The sequence below is a fragment of the Coffea arabica genome, chromosome 7e (assembly GCF_036785885.1).
Source record: "Coffea arabica cultivar ET-39 chromosome 7e, Coffea Arabica ET-39 HiFi, whole genome shotgun sequence".
In the NCBI taxonomy this organism is placed as follows: Eukaryota; Viridiplantae; Streptophyta; class Magnoliopsida; order Gentianales; family Rubiaceae; genus Coffea; species Coffea arabica.
In genome coordinates this window covers 21,452,353-21,467,558 of record NC_092323.1, presented here as the reverse complement: position 1 = coordinate 21,467,558, position 15,206 = coordinate 21,452,353, and positions in this window count along the sequence as shown.

The following is a 15,206-nucleotide window of genomic DNA, read 5'->3' as shown; positions in this document are numbered from 1 at the left end:
ATTTGTTTTGTACGTTAAAAATTTTATGGATGGCTTCCGTAAGTCAGTTGATCAAATCAAAGGTTGTTTTCTGTTTGTCGGTTGTGAGGAAGAAAAACTTTAGTTATCTACGAGTCCTGATAAGCCTTTTCAGAGATAATATGCTCGCAATTGGTAAATCTGAACTTATTTTTGGAAGAGTTCATTGCAGACACTAATTAAAGCTTTAAAGTTATCTACAAATTGACCTTGTTAATTGCTTACAAGTTTAAAAGAAAAAAGAAAGGGTAAAGAATTCCTGCAAAAACGACACAATTAAGCTCCTGCACTTGTGCCCTTATGTTTTGGCGTTTTTTTAAGGTAACTAGTAAATCATACGCTAGTACCCACAAACATTGTCTAAGCTTCTGCAGTCATTCACAAGCATTGCAGATTTTCTAAAGAAATTTTAGAGTAACATAATAAGCTCCCCGGCTTCAACAACTTGAAAGTATATCCTTTCACAACCCAAAAGCTTATGGTAAACTGTCAATGCTAGTAGATAGAAGCCCCTTTTCCTCAAAGGTAATCAATATAGTATTAAGGAACTAAAATGATAAAATTAATCAATTTTCCATGATGAAACTACCAGAAACCAAGTCAAAGAGGTGTATCTTTAACATAAAAGCTTCAGGTGGAAAATTAGGTCAAATACCAAATAAAGGGAAAAAAAATTAGGCAGAGAGATGATAATTTAGCTGATTTTTAAAAAGACAATAACCTAATTGAAAGAGTAGCCTACCTTTGGAAGTGGGTCTTCGATGGAGCTGGAGATGCCGCCGGCGAAGAAGGATTGATATGCCGATGGGTCTTCAATCACTGGTCTTCAATCGTCTCAAAGTTGTGTTGAAGGCTGCATTGCTCAGCTCGCTGGGTTTTTGCAAGACAACTTTGAGAGTGTTGGAGGAGAGAGTGGGTTTTTGCAAGATAACTCTGCTCGGTGGTGGAGCGGTTCTTCAATAGTCTCAATGAGTGGTGGAGTGAGGCCGTGATTTTCAGTCTCTCAGTGAAGGCTGTGTTAAAGGAAAATAACTTCAGAATGATAGGAAGTTATTTAGGAAGTTATTTTCCTTCTCTTGGTTAAGTTCTTTTCCGTACCAAAAGCAAAAGTCCAGAACACCAATCAAGACAAATCTAAATTTAAACAAAATACAATCACCACTCACACTCCGAGTAAGTATTGGCATTCCCTAATCCTAGAAATTACAAGTCAGATTTTTTTTATTGATGAAACTAAACTACATTCACAAAAGGCTTACAAATCACCTTGATACGACAACAATGTGTTTCGCAAGACATGAAAACATTCAAGCCAATCTGTAAATTACCAAGTGACTGAAAAAAAAATAAAATTACCAAGTGACCCTAGTACAAGATAAGACAAGAAAACCATTACATCTAATGGATAACAACTCAATTACCATGTATTTCTCCTTCACGCCTACCGACAAACATTTGGAAGAATAACTCAATCAGTATACTTTTCAAGCCTATATTTATGTTGCTCAAGAATAATTGATACCATTTGCTTTTCTTCAAAGTTGGTTGTTGTAGCTAGGTCATGTTAACCACAATATCTAGCTCTCACCATTATCAACCAAACTTATGTCCTTTACTCCAAAGTTATCACAAGCGATATCACCAGATACAACTAGAATCATTTGTGCAACAAAGGTGTGTAGATCTCTTATCACATTTCTCTTTCAGGGCCTTGAACAAGTCCTTTGCTATGATCTAAAAAAGAACAGAGAAAGCCAAAAAAAAGTTTCCAAAATTAGCTGACAACATCTAAATCAATACCCTAAATTTAAATAAAAATTTAAAATACGAGAATGAAAGTATCCTTTGCAACTTATACAGCAGTATGATACATCTTCCATGCTAACAACTCAAGTATTAATTAGAAAGGATATTTGGCAGCAATAGCTGTACCAATTGAATACAAACAACACAAACTGCGAGTTGCTAAAATAAGATGCATTTATGTGTTCAATAAAGCAATTTGAACAAGAGAGTTTAAAGTCTATATTGACCCTTAACCCAACTCTCAGTAATACTATTGCAATTGGAAAAGGAATGTTTGCTGGTCTTGTTATTATTGTGTTGTTGGAAAAGTTATAAAGCAGATTAAGGGGAAAGGAAATAAATTTTTGTATATGCATACTAACTGTTTGAAAAAATGCCAAAATAAAAAAATCAAATTAGTGAAATTTTGTGCATTTTTTTTGTTAAAATAAATGATTACAAGTAGTACAAAAGCCTGAAAATGCTTGATTATCCAAACTTTTGGAGTTTTTAAGTCTTAAAAGCATTGGAATAATTTTGCTTTATTTTGGACTGTTTTGCTTTAATTTTGTCGTATTGTTGTTGTTTTTTATTGATTTCAGCTCATGGTTATATTGTAAAAAACACTGACGACTTCTGACCTTTTTAGGGGCATATTTGGTACTGCTGCTTTGATCACAGCAACAATAACATCACCAATATGAGCATATCGACGATTGCTAGCTCCTATGATTCGAATACACATCAATTCTCGAGCCCTGCTGTTATCTGTTACATTTAAATGGGTTTGAGGTTGAATCATATCATTTTGAAATATGTTCTTCCAATTCCAAGAGCTCGAATCGAATCGGGCTCGGGGGCGTAGTTATCCGATAAAAAGACCTACCTGCCATATAACTATTGTAATAAAAGATTTATCTTTTGTTACCTTCGGGTCATTTTTTGTAAAAACTAACTCAGGAAATGGAATCTACGTGAAAAATCAAATGGAGGTGTGTATTTTGGTAATTTTTGGCGGCTGGTAGCGATCCGACGGCGGCAGTCATTGCTGCCGGCAAGAAAGTTGCAGAACATGAAATGAAGAAGAAAGCTTCGGTTCTGAGTTGCATGGAAATTTCAAAAACTGCATTTTGCCCCCTAAATTTCTAACTAATTTCACTATGGCCCCAACATTGTAAAAATCAATCAATTCTACCCCTTGAATTTTTAATATATATTTTTTATGTTTTTAAGTGTGTTTTTTTTTAGTTAATTGTTCCTGAATTTGAGGGTGTCATTAGACCTTAATATTTTTAGGATTTATTATCTTATTGGGTTTGGTAAATAACTTTAGATTTTGGGTTAAGGGTTATTTGCTTGGGTTTTGATTATGGAATTTGGTTATTTTTGGTTGGGTTTTTGACTTGGGCTATGAGACCAGAACCCATGTATTTGTAATTGGACTGATTTGGTAAAAAGAGTAGGCCTGGCCTATTCTTTTCCGTAGGGCTTTCGGTCGGGCCAAGTGGCCTTTGGCCCAGAGAAATGCTGAAAATGGCCCAATGGCCCGTTTGGTTAAGAAATCTGGTATGAAATTGCATTTCAGTCCCTATATTTTTGAGTAATTATACTATAGCCCTTAAATTTTAATTTCTTTCAATTAGGTCTCTATTTTAATTATAATTGGACCCCTAATCTTTATAATAATTTTATTTGGACCCCTAAAACTTTTACAATTTTTTCATTTAGGTCCCTACTTGTCTAATTTTTTTGATATAGGTTGTTTATCTTCTTTAATTATTAATTATGCTTCACTTAAATGTTCTAATTAATAGATTTCATGATTACTTCCATTTCTTTACATGTTATTTTTTTATATGTTAATTAAATTGGTACCTTGACTATTTTGTTAATTTTGAAGCATAAATAGGATAAATCCAACCCGAATTAGCTACTATTTCAAGGGAGGTATCTTCTTTTATTAGTTAAAATTTTTTTATGTGCTCCTATGTGTTTTACGTGTAATTGTATATCTGGAGTGTTTTATTTATTTATTTAATTACTCGTTTTAGTTATTTCAAATCATATATTTAATTTTGGTGATTATTTGGGAGGCATTTAAATGCCAAAATGTAATAGATAGATGCTCAAGACATGTATTTAGTTAGCCTATGTAATAGATAGGTTTTAATTTTTTTCTAAGAATGCATTTAGTTAAATAAATGTAATAGTTAGATTATTTTTAAATTTCCCCCCTTAGATTGTAATTAGGACCCCAAATGTAATAGTTAGGTTTCTATTTGCTTGTGTGCTTGCATGCTTGTGTGTTTACGTGTTTATTCATTTTCATTAGGATTTTGCATCTAAAAATTATGCTTATGTGTTATGTGTTCTATGTCCATTATATGTTATTTTGCTTTAATTATGTTTTATATGATTTATTTGTTTATAATAAATGTATGACGCCACCACACTAGTCCAACACTAGTTGTGGTCTTCCTTCTCGATTTCTCACTGGTCCAATGCTAGTGATGACTTGTAAAAATAGGATAGTTCAACGCTTGACCCTTTAGGCCATTTTCGTGCTAGATTCACATTCTTTGTGTGACATTCATTGCATTTTCATGCATATTTTTATTTTTTAGGATCTTTTCTCATTTGCATGATATTTTCTATTATATTATCCTTTATCTGTATGTGCGAAATATGATATTTAGACTTACATTTCATTTAAGAAAAATTAGAAATATGTTAAATAATTTGCTTGATTAGATTAGAGAAGTACTCTTCAAATATGGGAAACGAACGACTATGGCTACGTAACCTTAGCACGCTCGTATCTCCTCTTTGAGAAGGAAAAATTGAGTCATGAATTTTAGTTTTTCATACCCATTATATTGCATTCCTCTCCTTTAGGTCATATATATTTATATATTATAATTCTTCTTTTTTTTAGTCTCATTTTTGCATATTCGTGACCTCTTCTAAAAATCATTTTGGGCATTACAATTAATGTGATTTGCACCAATTATATTTTGAAGAGATATTTCGACCCTCTCGATATTCATTAGATTTAGATTTGCATCCATGTAAAAACATCCAAATGTTATAAGTTTTATAGGTTAAATTAAGAAAATTTTCGACTAAATCACGCAACTAGCCTTGGTTAGGTTGAAAGGGTGTCTTAAATCAAATCTTTGCCTTTCTTTTCTTCAATCGTGACTCTCGAACTCTTTTCTCTTATTTTTCGAAGACTTGGAGTCGTCTAAAAAAGAATTTTGTTTATTTTTTATTATTATTAAAATTCATTTTTAGGTGATTTGGTACACCTCAACTAAATATCAAGTGGCGATTCCTATTTTTTCTAAAAATCCTTTTTAGGTTATTATTTTGGGCCAAAACAGTCGCACTTTTTAAGTCCCATTTTAGGTTCATTTTCTTTTTTTTTTTTTTAAATCAAAAACTTATTTTTCACTCATCTTTTAATAAAAATCCATTTTTTCACAACTTGGATTTTGTTTTTTTATTTTTCCTTCAAAAAATGGGGCTCGACATCTAAAAAATAAATTTAAAAAAAGACATATCCCGGTCAAGATTAGATTTGACGAAGCATGGTTGGCAACTTGGCATGAAATGGATAAACAGAAAAAGGACAGAAAAAATGCACGAGCCTATTCTTGTCTAGCACAGCTCGTAGACTTGGGTGCAAAACGGATGTAATTGGCTAGCTGTACATGGTATGGATCGATGCATCTCCATTTTTTGTTCCAAGTGATGAAATTGGTTGCATCATGTTCCAACCGACAAGGAGATCTAGTGGAAGATTACCGATCCAATCCTCTTTGATCCCATGCTTGTTTGGTCTTGGCAACACAAGAGTATGGGTGTGGGTTAGAATTACAAAAGTCAGAAGTTGGTCACTATTAGACCTAGAAACGTGGGGAATTATCTCCTTGTTTTGTAGGGTATTGCTTTGGTATTTACTAGTAGCATCAACTATAGGACCCAAAAAATAATAATAATAAAGGAAAGTATCAACTATCAAGTACGAAGGTTATGGTCCACTGGCCTTTTCTCCTTGAAATTCAATAAAGCTGAAAACCAAAATGAATCGACCGTAAGATGGATTTGGAGTTTGCTTCGAGGAGAAAATTTTTTTATGGTGGATAAGTAGATACATAAACGAAATTAGCAGAAACTAGATTTCGTTAATAACTTTGGCAGGGCGAAACTTCAACAAGGAACCTTTAAAAATGCTCAAATTTTAAAAAAGTAAAAAATATTGGGCAAGTAGATACATAAACGAAATTAGCAGAACACTAGATTTCGTTAATAACTTTGGCAGGGCGAAACTTCAATAAGGAACCTTTAAAAATGCTCAAATTTTTAAAAAGTAAAAAATATTGGGCAAATTACATGATCCCCCGTAGATTCACGGATTGTTGCTTGACCTCCTAAACGTTTCAAAATATCCACATTAACTCTCTATTGTTTCATGTAAATGGAACTTGATGAAAAATACACTCCCAAATGTCTTTGGTTGAAATACTAATATTGCTTTTATTTAAGCACTAAATCGGACAAGCGTCTGACCATGCTGCACAACAGTATAGGAAAATCATGTGGATAAATATAAAAATTACAAGGGGTAAAGTAAATATTCATATTTATTACAGGATAGTTAAGTGAAAATTAAGATTCCGTGAACGGCCATAAGTGTTGGTGCTTTCCATTCATTGTTTTACTTTATATAAAATCATAGGAGATTATGTAGACATTTTGAAAGTTTAGAGCGTCATGTCACAATATAAAAAACCACAGAAGAGTTATGTATAATTTATCCTAAGATATATGCACCTTGGGGTGCTTTTTGTATTGTCTCTGGCCACGAATTTCTGTTTATGCTGAATTACGGACAAAAAGCTTGTTCCATGATACGTGTTTGTGACCTTCTTAAATTGTGAAATTACGAAAATGTGGTAGGAGTATTAGTTTTCTTAAGGATAAATTACTAGCAACCTCTTGTCATTTTGCACAATATCACATGATCCCTTAACCTATCAAAATATTTACATAATGCCCCACAACTATAGCAGTTCACATTTGATTGTTTTTTTTTTTTTTTCCTTAATCCGGCATACGTATAGTATCAAAGTTTCCAAATTTCCATATTCGCCATTAAAAAAAAATGAAAGTAATACATATGGGAAAAGTTCTTGATCCTTTCCAATGGTATGGGTTTTTTTAAATCTTTTTTTTTTAAGTCAACCTGGGTATGGCACTTATTTCATTTAAAGGAATAATCTTTAAGGTTGAAAGTTGGTAACAGACTGCACCTGTTAATCCAGGTAACAATCAAATAACAGCGCTACCAGCTGTCAAAAGTTGGGACCTATTGATTTATCTTCAACAAATATTAACTATTGTTTTGCCGAAATTGGAACTACATTCATATCAAGAGAGAAAATTATAGAGTAGTGGTGGCCAACTAAACTAACCAATATCTTTGACAAAATTCTGTAACCAAATTTGAAATGGAACACTGAAAAAGAGTTTACTTCCACTGACTTCACAGCATCTTCCAACTCAGGATTCGTGCACGATCAAGGGAATTCAACCCCAGAAACATATGAATAAATCAAAATGATGTAAAATTAATTGCACGAAAAGTAACTGGTATTTCAGGAATTCACGTTTAATAATCTGAACAAGATTAGGTTAGTTGCAACACTCGTAGACTACTGAAATTGCCAACCTTGATAATTTTTTTTTTTTTTTTTTGTTTTTGGTCAAAAGGTGCACGTAAAGGTTTTGAAGTGATCCTATTTCTTAAAAAACCCTTTGCACAATAACTAAATTAAAGAAGGTTTATTATTCCGGTCAAATTCTACTGAAAATTTTGTGCATGGTGACTTCATCTTATACAAAGCTGTGGACATGCACGAAATCTAGTTTCGTGCTAGTTTAATTTGAATGAGTGACGCAAGAGCTACTGGTCTGGAGAAAGACTTATCCTTGCTATATTTCTCAGCTTTCATCTCTACTAAGTAGTGACTTCATCTCTACTAATATTCACTATGAATTGACAAGAGATAATTGAAATAGTTAAGGGACTAAACAAGAATGAAAGGAAGGAACTAAAAGATCACAATTAGCCATACCTTAGTGCAAGAAACTGTTGATGTGCTACATCTGATATGACAAAGACTTCTCTGCTGTCTTCAAACGTGATTAAGCAATCAACAACAATTGTTTTTATTTTGCTGGCCTTGTTCTGTTGTTTGTGAATCACTAGATTTATTCCCCCAATTAAAGGGCCATTAAAGCTTTATTTCAGCCAAAATCCGCCATTGTCTAAAAGGCAAGTAGCTGTATGCATGCTGCATCTTTTCAATGAAAGTGTAGATGGTCTAAAGCCAATCAATTTCTAAAGTTTAACATGCACTTCAACTTTTACATTATAATAAATAACATCTTTATCATATTGATTACTTATATATTTATATATGTATAATAAAACTCTTAAAGTAAACCTAATCAATGAAATTATAAGAGTCATGATGATGAGATTCATTCGATTATATATAAATTTTATTTTTAAATATCTCTTATCAAAGTATTGACAAGAAAGAGTATTGTTAATATGTTTAGACTAGAACATACTATGTCACTTCTATATAAGAAGTAGTCGATCTCATTTGCTATAGTGTGTAAGACACCTAAACTACTATATGGGTGCTTGATAACATGATCGAGTTTATTAGATTAATCTACATAACGATATCCTTTAAGTGCCAAAAGATTATTTTTTAAGTGGTGTTTGTATAAGTGGTTCTTAGACTAAGGTTAACATCGTATCTTAAGTATGAATACTTATACTTTGTTACGAGAGCATATGTGTATATACTTGAAGTATGAAAACAACAAAGTTTGACCACCTAAGTATATGGGTATATACTTGAAATATGAAAACATAATGAATAATCCATAAGAATTTACCACTTCTTATGGAAGAGGAATTATTTTATGTTTGATCACTTGTAAAAGTATAATTCAGAATTATTAGCGCTAAATGGAAGTCTTAGAAAGTGTTTCTAAGTACTTCTTCATTGGATTTATATTTTAGTAAATAAATATTAATCACATAATGGAATAGACGCAACTTATTCCAAAATTAATGTGAGATAAGTGGTAAAATGATGTTAATCACACGGTAAACATTCACTAAAAGATGAAACCATCCACTTGATTTTCACATTACTTGGTTGGTCATGATGCATTTCTAGATGCCAATTTTGAGGTATAAGAATAAGTTGATTGATTAGTGGATCAATGATAAATTAGTAGGAGCTTTAATTTATCTATTTCTTATTTATAAAGAATTATAACTCATATTTATTATCAACGTATATGAAAATCTAATAGGTCACAGACATTAACAACTTATTTAGTTGGATTAAAAGAATTTCAAGTAGGGATTTGAAAGATAAACTTTTATAACTAATAATTAGTTTATGAGACAAATTAATTTGAGGGACTTACGACACAAATAAATTTATAGAATAAGAAAACTAAATTCTATTGGAAACTGATTTTAGTTTTCTATAAGGATATAGACAATTTATTTGTCTATAAATACTTAATAAACTTTATCTAGTAAGATTAATCGACACATGAATTATCTTGTGAGATTTTTGAGAAAAATCTTGAGAGAAAATATCCAAAAATTCATCCAAGACATAAGAAAAAATTTGCATATCTTATTTCTTTTACTGGGTCAAGTTTTTTAGTGTAAATTTAGGGTTTTTCTCAACCAACTCGTGTGTAATGTGTCTTGACAATGGGTAGCAGTAATCTAGTTTAAACTAATTCAATCTAGGAAGCTCTAATTAAAGAGGTTCACGATTATATGGATCACAGTTAGAGGTCGAACACGTGTGCAAATACATGGATCTCTTTGTCTTTCTCTGCATCAAATCCCCACCGATTTAAGAAAATCTACATAGGTTGAGATGATTGTCTTAAACTAACTCTACATCACATAGATTTAATCAAAGGTTGATCTATTAAAGGAATCAAAATTTTTAAATTTGATGCGCATGCTCGCGTGATTCCTTACATTCACCTTATGACAAGTAAACTACAACATCAAATTTTTGCATGACATTCAGACTCTTACACATTCAGCTTCCTCCAGACTCGTTCACCACACTAACACATAAGTTTTTTCCAAAAGCATAATTATCCCAACAGTTAATCATCAATCCTCATAAATTTTAGGGAATACATGTTGGCAACTAATAATTCTGTCCTGGAAATGTTCCTACTGTTAGGGGCGTTGCAACAATTGGACTTCGAACTACATATTTACCTTAGATGACCAAAAACCACCAAATTGTTCAGAATTGCAGGACCTTCTATTGGTAATTTGTAGTTTTTCTTTTCGTGCTTCTGTCTGAAAAGTAATGTATCGGGTGTTGCACTAACTTTAAATCCATCCAGCGGCAACAATTTTTGTGAAATAAACTGACACTTCATTCCCAACATTAGTTAATGGTATTGTGAATTCTTGTATTGTTGATCGATTGCCACCTGATCCAACATATGCTATGAATGATGGACAGTTCAAGTACTGTGATTTTGAGAAACTTTGAGGAGATGACCTTGTCATAGTTTGAATTTAATTGTACTATAATTCAGACCACATAAGAGATTAATGCAACTTCTATTCCAACATCATGTTAGATTCCAGGTTCCAATGCCCTGTCCTGGGAACTTTTGTTTATTACTTTTAGGTAGTTTTTGTTTGAGCAAAACACCAATTTATTTCCAAAACTATTTTGCTAAAGTCAAAGCAAAATAGTCCCCAAACTGTATTATGAGCTAGTTTAGTGCCTTTAACTATTTTTACAAAGTCAAAACAGTCCTTAAACTTTATTATGAACAAATTTATTCCCTCAACTATTTTGTTTAATCTGAAATAGTCCCTCACATATGTGTATGTGCCCAGTTTGGTCCTTATGTGGCTCATTCACCTAATTTATTAACTTTTTGCACTCACAATTAGGTTCAAAATATGAAATTTAGTCATTGCCCTTATTAAAACAATAGAAAAATAGATATCTATGAGAAAATTGGCAACAAAATTGAATCACATAGAGAGCCAAGAGCTTCTTATGGAGCAAAAAATGGAGGACGATGGCTAAAAAATTTCACATGGATCCAATTCAATCCTGTTAAATGGAAAAATAAGGGGAAAATAAAATAGCAGAAGTACGTAATAAGCAGAAAAATATGTGCTAGCAATATGTTACCCTTTTAAGAAATAAAGTTGAAAAAAGTTCAATTGTTTTGCTTTCCGTAAAATTCAATTTCATTGCTGATTTCTTGATAAAAATTAGTTTGTTCTATTGTTTTAGAAAGAAATATGGCTAGATTTTTGCTTTTTCCCTTAGTTGTTGGTGCAAAAAGTTAATAAATGTGGTGGATTAGCAAATAAGGACTAAATTGCCCTTGTAAATATAGGTGAGGGACTATTTTAGCTTAAGTAAAATAGTTAAGGGACTAAATTAGCTCCTAATAAAGTTCAAGGACTATTTTAGCTTTACAAAAATAGTTGAGGGACTAAATTGACACGACTAAATTGGTGTTTTGTTCTTTTTGATTTGTGTGGCATTTCAGTAGTCTCTATTTAATTGCGGAAGTGGCCACGTATTTCCCATTTGCATGCGTTTGGAAAATAGCTTAAGTTATTTTCTTTTATTATTTGAGTGTTGGTTACATAATATTTCCTATAAATAAGTAAAAGCTAGAACACAATAAGAGCTCACACTTGACTAAACCCAATTTTTAAAACCCACATGGCCTAAGGGACGGTGTTGGTTGGGCCTGTGTGTTAACCAATGCCCAAAAGTACATCTTTGCTCTTTTACTTTAATCCAAACTTTTCCAACCACAATCCAACCCATTTCCAACATTCTCTTAAGCAAAATTTCTAAGTAGAATTAACAACAACAAACCCAAACTTCTATCTCAACATCAAACCAATCAAAGGCGCATAAATCAACACAATAAACCTCAAATTACTAACTGTCACCACTCAAAAAGAAATAACCGATAACTTCATCATGCCCAATTTAACTTTTAACATATCTAGTGCATAAAACTTAAAATAACAAGAAGTTTACTTTGATTAGTCATCAAAACAAGGTCTCCAATTTTTCCATCAGCCACTTGATCCGATTTTGCTAAGCTCACACCTGAAAAGAAACCAAAGAAGAAGAAAAATGATTCTTGGAAAAATTGGAGAAGAAGAAGAAGAAGAAATTGGATAAAGGAAAGAATTGGTGATGTAAATAATAATTCTATTACAAATCTCACTACAGATATGTTTCCTATTTTATTTTATTTGCTTAATAGCCCTTCAATTGTCTAAGATTTTTAGTTTTTACCATTAAACTTTTATTTTTTAATCAAAAGTCCCTCACCCAAATGACTAGGACATCACATAAATTTCCAGCAAACGCTTGATCACCAATTCCAAAGCCCAAGTGATGTCATTGTGTAAGGTATCAAATTTAGGACTATTATCCTTTACTAAAATGAAGACAATTGATAGGGAATAATTTGTAGTATATCTAAATGCATAAATTGCTAGTTAACTCTCTTATTTGTGCTTAATTTGAATAAAAACTACATAATTTTACTCTTATATTGTTCTAATAGATCAAGAGCTCAGAGCTACCAAGAACGGATTGAGATGATTTTTGATTAATTTTGAAGCTAAGAGAATCTTTTACATTTCTTATTAGACATTAAAGTCTAGTTCTCACATTTTTATAGTCAAAAGTCCAAATTACTAAAGTATAGTTTTGTGGCAATGCTCTTCTGACCAGTTCTTTGTATTTTGGGCATATCTTAGCATCCAAACCTCCAAATGACATAATTCTTGTGGCATTGCAAACATTCAAAGACTTACAACTTTCTTGTTTTAAGTAAGAGCTAATTCGACACAATTAATAGAAATTTTTGGCATTGAAATTGATCTGTGTGCGGATCCTAAGCGATCTGTCCGCGAATCAGTCATAACTTGCACTGGTGTTGATGTTGGTCTTCTCACCAGTGTTTTTTAGAACCTAACTCTGGCGTCAGAGTTTAACTAGAGTTTGACACCATTTTTTAACTCCAATAAGTGGAATCCTACTCCATTTGAGATACTACTTTAAAAAAACTATAAATAGGGGCTATCTTAGACATTTTTAGGGTGGAAAGCATTAGTCTAACTTAGTTTTAATTTCTTTTCATAGTTTATTCTCGAAAGCTCAAGATCAAACGGAGAAAAACAAGGAGTGCACAAGGAGAAAACTGGAACAAGTAACTGAGAAATTTTCTTATTCTTTTACTTATCCTTGTAGCAACTCTTTGAATTCATGGTTTCAATTTCCTAATTATGTTGAACTAAATTGCTTATAGGGTTAGGGTTTTTATAAAGGAATTTGATTAATTTTTTCTGTGAGGATCCTTAAATTCGTTTTCTATATTTTTGTTAGTTTAACTTACTTGCCTTAAAATATTGGTTGATTTACTGGTTGAGTCATGATTTTTCTCCTATTGCTTTATTTAACTTGTTGCATTTTAGTTTCATAATACATTATACTTGTGTGACCAACTAGAAAGTTGTATGCCATAAATGCAGAGGATAAGAGGAAGTTTTATGCAAAAGGGATTATGTGACAAGAGATGTTAAGAGTTAATTGGAGGAGCCCTAAATATCTTGGTGGTTAGAGACAAATCAAGAGACAAATAGATAGGCATTTGCCCTTCTTGCGCCACTTGTCAAGCATCAAGCCAACTTTGACCAAGACTAACCTTTCTTCTTATCCAACCCAAGCTTCCATTTCATTCACATTTCTTCTTCTTTTGGATAGCCATGGACAAAATTTTGAGAGAGGAAAGAGGGACAAAAAAACTCAATTTCTAACCTTGAGTTCTTGTCCAAATTAGTAAGAAACCAAAGAAGGAAACTACACTTCATGCCATCAATCTTTGAAGCAAGTTGGAAGGAAGTTTGGAGGAGTTCTTGGAGGAAGAACTTCTTGTATCATTTCCAACCTTAGTCTTGTGTGGAAGGAGGTAAAAATTACTAGAAAACCTAGTTTTCTTTTCTTATACTTGAGTATACTTGATGTATGGATGATATGAGCTAAAAGGGAGGAATTTTATGGAGGATTCTAGTTGTTTGCAAGTAGTTTTCTTAATAGTTTGTTGCTAGAAAATATTCAGCTTTATGTGTTTAGTTCGATCATTAGTTTACAAGCTTTATATGTGGATTTTGGTGAATTTATTTGTTAAGAATCATGGTATATGCCTCTTTATATGATAAATAAGAAGGATTAGGTATATTCTATGACAAACTTAGTAGCTTTGATCGGAAAATATTATGATGAGTTTGATATATACTTTTATGTGAAAATATTAGTGATTTTTATGGTGATTTTGCCATACTTTTGCTCAAGGCACCTGATAAGACCGATAGGACCTTGATCTTACATATAGGTTCAACTTGAATGATGTTTAATTTGATTTAAAAACAAAGAGTTTTAGTAGACACTCATTTCCAAACTATTTTCTTACGAGAAAACTTCCTACTTTAAACTAAGAGAAGGAATGACTTAGGTCTCCGGTTTTCTTCAAAATCCTATACCTGAGTAGTTTTACTCACTACATCACTTACTGGGTTGATCTTAGCATATACGTGTTTTTCCAATTGATTTGAGAGAAAGAGATATGTTTGTAGGACATTTTGCTTGGGTTAGCCTAGAGGGCAATGGAGAAATTGCGGCTTTATTGCTAGAATTTGTATGATAATTTGGACATACTTTGCTCAAGATACTTGCCAAGACTTTGATCTTTACTTGTATCTTGGTCCGAGTCAAAACCAAGAGGAGGAAAATGAGTTTTCTCCAAAATGTTTTCTTGCTTGAAATTTCCAGTTTTACACCTAGAAAATCTTGTCCCGTTTTCTCCGAACGTCTTAATTATAATTGATATGTTTGCACTTCATATGATCCTTGGAACATTGTTTTAGCCTACACGTGGTTTTGCCATTTGATTTGAACAAGAAAACTTTGTACTTTTGGAAGTTAATTGGGGCTAAACCTGCAAATTGCTGCGCTTGCTAAGTGAAACTTACTCATTTATATTGGTTTTAAGTGGCTAGGATTTTGATGTATGATATGACCACAGGACTCAAGAATGACCAAGAGAAAGAATCAGGATTTGAAGTGGAAAGATAGGGATTAATTGGTGAGTGTTCCAATTGCATGTTAGGACCATGTGACTTATTGATCGAAATGTGACTTGTTGCATAAAATTGTTAGATATCCTGACTTGTTATTGTAATAGGTGAGTATGTACTTTATTGC